Below are 5,890 nucleotides of genomic sequence, written 5' to 3' on the forward strand. Positions count from 1 at the left end.
GCATTGGTTTCGGTTGGTGCCACGAACCGGAACCAATGCACCCCTTTAGTCCCGGTTGGTGCCACCAACCGGGACCAAAGGCCTTGCACAGCAGGGTGGTAGTGGGAGTTTAGTCCCACCTCGCTAGTCGAGAGGGGCGCGAGTGGTTTATAAGCCCCACTGCCGCACTCCTCTCGAGCTCCTCTCCATTGCAGGCTTACGGGCCTAATTGTGACTGCTATGCCTGATGGGCCTACTGGGCCATGTGTGGGCCTGAATCCTGGCCCATGGATGGGTTTCTAGTCGTATTCAGGCCGTGGTGGCCCAGTAGGTGGCAAAAAAAATTCTCGGTTTTTTGTTTTCTTTTTTGCTTTATTTTTTTTGTTTTGTTTCTACTTACAACAAAATACTTATTTATTTTATTTTGTTTTGTTTCTAATTACTTATTTATTTTATTTTATGATAATTCTTTTTGATATTAAAGTTTCTAACAAAAAATTTTCTTTATGAAAATTCTTTTTGCTTTTAATGATTTTGAACAGAAAATACTTTGATAATTTTAGTTGCATCAATTTTATATAATTTTAGTTTCATAAATTTTAGAGGTTGCTTATAATGTTTTGAACAGAAAATACTTTCATAATTTTAGTTTCATAAATTTTATTTATGTTATTAAATTTTATTTTATTTTATTTTGTTTCTACTTATATATTTTTATTAAAGTTTATATTATTTTGTTTCAGATTACTTATTTATTTTATTTTATGATAATTCTTTTTGCTGAAAGACCCTGAAATTTGTAGTATCATCATAATTTTATTTTATGATAATACCTTGATATTTTTCATGCATTTAGTGATTTTTGTGAGCTGAATGACCCTGAAATTGAAAAGCACTACAAATGAACTCTGAAAAAGTTGAAAGTTGGCATGGCATCATCATTTCACCCACATAGCATGTGCAAGAAAGTAGAGAGGGTTACGACAAAAACTAGATGCACTTCGTGTACAAAACAGACAATCTCTTTCGAAGTATCAGGGTTTCATACGGAAACTCGTCTGTTAAGAAGGGATTTCATTTTTTGAACTTATTTCAACTCCAGACTTTTTGTGTGTTCAAAATGCACCATTCAAAGCCACATCATCAATTTTCAACCCTTTCTGACTTCATTTGTTATTTTTCATGCATTTACTAATTTTTTGAGCTATAATACCCTGAAATTCAAAAGCATTCCAAATGAACTCTGAAAATGTTGAAAGTTGGCATGGTATCATCATTTCACCCACATAGCATGTTCATAAAAGTTGAGAGGGTTACGGCAAAAACTAGATGCACTTCGTGTATAAAACAGACAATTTCTTTCGAAGTATAAGGGTTTCATACGGAAACTCGACTGTTACAAAGGGATTTCATTTTTTTGAACTTATTTGAACTTCATACTTTTTATGTGTTCAAAATGCACCATTCAAAGCCACATCATCAATTTTCAACCCTTTCTGACTTCATTTGTTATTTTTCATGCATTTACTGATTTTTTGAGCTATAAGACCCTAAAATTCAAAAGCATTCCAAATGAACTCTGAAAAGGTTGAAAGTTGGCATGGTATCATCATTTCACCCACATAGCATGTGCAAGAAAGTAGAGAGGGTTACGGCAAAAACTAGATGCACTTCATGTACAAAACAGACAATCTCTTTCGAAGTATCAGGGTTTCATACGAAAACTCGTCTGTTACAAAGGAATTTCATTTTTTGAACTTATTTCAACTCCAGACTTTTTGTGTGTTCAAAATGCACCATTCAAAGCCACATCATCAATTTTCAACCCTTTCTGACTTCATTTGTTATTTTTCATGCATTTACTGATTTTTTTGAGCTATAAGACCCTGAAATTCAAAAGCATTCCAAATGAACTCTGAAAATGTTGAAAGTTGGCATGGTATCATCATTTCACCCACATAGTATGTGCATAAAAGTTGAGAGGGTTACGACAAAAACTAGATGCACTTCGTGTACAAAACAGACAATCTCTTTCAAAGTACAAGGGTTTCATACGGAGACTCGTATGTTACAAAGGGATTTCATTTTTTTGAACTTATTTGAACTCCATACTTTTTCTGTGTTAAAAATGCACCATTCAAAGCCTCATCATCAATTTTCAACCCTTTCTGACTTCATTTGTTATTTTTCATGCATTTATTGATTTTTTTAGCTGAATGACCCTGAAACTAAAAAGCACTACAAATGAACTCTAAAAAGGTTGAAAGTTGGCATGGTATCATCATTTTACCCACATAGCATGTACTAAAAAGTTGAGAGGGTTACGACAAAAACTGGATGCACTTCTGATAACCCACAAGTATATAGGGGATCGCAACAGTTTTTGATAAGTAAGAGTGTCGAACCCAACGAGGAGGTAAAGGTAGAACAAATATTACCTCAAGTTCTATCGACCACCGATACAACTCTACGCACGCTTGACGTTCTCTTTACCTAGAACAAGTATGAAACTAGAAGTACTTTGTAGGTGTTGTAGATACGACGGAGACGTATCAGCATCCCCAAGGTTAATTCCTGCTCGTCCTCGAGTAGGTAAATGATAAAAAATATTATTTTTGATGTGGAATGCTACCTAGCATAATCTTGATCATGTAATCTAATCATGGCATGAATATTAAGATACGAGTGATTCAAAGCAATAGTCTATCATTTGACAAAAAACAATAATACTTCAAGCCTACTAATAAAGCAATCATGTCTTTTCAAAATAACATGGCCAAAGAAAGTTATCCCTACAAAATCACATAGTCTGGCTATGCTCCATCTTCACCACACAAAATATTCACATCATGCACAACCCCGATGACAAGCCAAGCAATTGTTTCATACTTTTGACGTTCTCAAACCTTTTCAACTTTCACACAATACATGAGCGTGAGCCATGGACATAGCACTATAGGTGGAATAGAATGGTGGTTGTGGAGAAGACAAAAAAGAGAAGATAGTCTCACATCAACTAGGCGTATCAATGGGCTATGGAGATGCCCATCAATAGATATCAATGTGAGTGAGTAGGGATTGCCATGCAACGGATGCACTAGAGCTATAAGTATATGAAAGCTCAAATTGAAACTAAGTGGGTGTGCATCCAACTTGCTTGCTCATGAAGACCTAGGGCATTTGAGGAATCCCATCATTGGAATATACAAGCCAAGTTTTATAATGAAAATTCCCACTAGTATATGAAAGTGATAACTCATGAGACTCTCTATATGAAGAACATGGTGCTACTTTGAAGCACAAGTGTGGAAAAAGGATAGTAGCACTGCCCCTTCTCTCTTTTTCTCTCATTTTTGTTTTATTTTTTTTATTTTCTCATTTTTTAATTTTTTTGGTGGGCTTCTTTGGCCTCTTTTTTATTTGGACTTCTTTGGCCTCTTTTATTGTTTTGTAAAGTCCGGAGTCTTATCCCGACTTATGGGGGAACCATAGTATCCATCATCCTTTTCTCACTGGGGCAATGCTCTAATAATGATGATCATCACACTTTTATTTACTTACAACTCAATGTCTAGACCAAAGTATGACTCTATATGGATGCCTCCGGCGGTTTACCGGGATGTGCAATGATCTAGCGTAGCAAAGATATCAAAGAACGGACAAGCCATAAAAATATCATGCTAGCTATCTTACGATCATGCAAAGCAATATGACAATGAATTCTCAAGTCATGTATATGATGATGATGGAAGTTGCATGGCAATATATCTCGGAATGGGTATGGAAATGCCATGATAGGTAGGTATGATGGCTGTTTTGAGGAAGGTATATGGTGGGTTTAAGGTACCGACGAAAGTTGCGCGATACTAGAGAGGCTAGCAATGGTGGAAGGGTGAGGGTGCGTATAATCCATGGACTCAACATTAGTCATAAAGAACTCACATACTTATTGCAAAAATCTATTAGTCATCAAAACAAAGTACTACGCACATGCTCCTAGGGGGATAGATTGGTAGGAAAAGACCATCGCTCGTCCCCGACCGCCACTCATAAGGAAGACAATCAATAAATAAATCATGCTCCGACTTTGTTACATAACGGTTCACCATACGTGCATGCTACGGGAATCACAAACCTCAACACAAGTATTTCTACAATCCACAACTACCCACTAGCATGACTCTAATATCACCATCTTTATACTGCAAAACTATTGCAAGGAATCAAACATATCATATTCAGTGATCTACAAGTCTTATGTAGGATTTTATGACTAACCATGTGAATGACCAGTTCCTGCCATCTCTCTAAATAGATATAAGTGAAGCAAGAGAGTTTAGTTCTTTCTACAAAAGATATTCCCACACTCTAATAAATATAAATGAAGCAAAAGAGCATTCTACAAATAGCGGTTTCCTATGTAAAGAGAAACAGGCAATCCAAACTTCAAATGATATAAGCGAAGCACATGAAGCATTCTATAAAGTCATACTCAAAAGATATAAGTGAAGTGCAATGAGAATTCTATAAATCAACCAAGGGCTATCTCATACCAGCATGGTGCATAAAATAAAGATGAAAACTAAATGCAAAAGACGCTCCAAGATTGCACATATCGCATGAACGAAATGAATCTGAAAACATACCGATATTTGTTGAAGAAAGAGGGGATGCCTTCTAGGGCATCCCCAAGCTTAGACGCTTGAGTATCCTTGAATATTTACTTGGGGTGCCTCGGGTATCCCCAAGCTTGAGCTCTTGCCTCTCTTCCTTCTTCTCACATCGAGACCTTCTCGATCATCAGACACTTCATCCACACAAAACTTCAACAGAGAACTCGGTAAGATCTGTTAGTATAATAAAGCAAATCACTACTCTAAGTGCTTTTGCAAACTAATTCATATTTTGTTTTTGCATTGTGTCTACTGTAATATAACTTTTTCATGGCTTAATCCACTGATATGAATCGATAGTTTCATCAAAACAAGCAAACTATGCATCAAAAACAGAATCTGTCTACAACAGAACAATCTGTAATAATCTGAACATTCACCATACTTATGATACTTGAAAAATTCTACCAAAATTAGGAAAAATAAACAATTTGTATAGAAAGACGGTGCAAAAAGAATCAGAACCATTTGAAGTTCCAGCAAAAGAATGTAAAATCACGCACTACAGCCAAAGTTTCTGTCCTGCACCGTACAAACCATCAAGCAAATGTAGACATCCTAAAGGCAAACCTTGGCACATTATTTCTATAATACAATGGATTTGTACAAGGGGATAATTATTTTTATTGAAAAGTTTCTGTAATCAAGATTCACAAAGTTTCCATGAGCATGAACAAAGTTCAAGGCTAGCTCCCACTTCAACAATGCTTGTCTTTCTCACTTTTGCTTTCCTTTTTGAAAAAGTTTTGGATTCCTCTCTTTATTTTTGTTGTTTTTAAACTATATAAAAGCACTCAATAGAAATAAATGACTCTCTAAAACTTCCGGGTTGTCTCCCTGGCAGCGCTCTCTTTAAAGCCATTAAGCTAGGCATATAGTGCTCAAGTAATGGATCCACCCGGATCCCAAGGTATATCAAAGTCAATTTTAATTAACAATGATTTGTAATTTAGTGGTGAGCACAAGGTAACATATATCATGTAATGACGAAGTCTAACTCTCTTCCTATGCATCGGCATGTCATAAAAGAACAATTCATGCACACAAAGTAAAGGCCAATGCATAGTATAAACAGTTTCTTGCAATTTTATCATATTGGAAACATAGAGAGGTGGAGATATAGTTCCTCTCTCATAATAATTGCAAGTAGGAGCAGCAAGCACATGCATATTATATTCATCAAAATCATCATGCGCAACGATAAAAGGCAACCCATCAATATATTCCATAATAAGAGC

This window comes from Triticum dicoccoides, chromosome 5A (assembly GCF_002162155.2).
Source record: "Triticum dicoccoides isolate Atlit2015 ecotype Zavitan chromosome 5A, WEW_v2.0, whole genome shotgun sequence".
NCBI lineage: Eukaryota > Viridiplantae > Streptophyta > Magnoliopsida > Poales > Poaceae > Triticum > Triticum dicoccoides.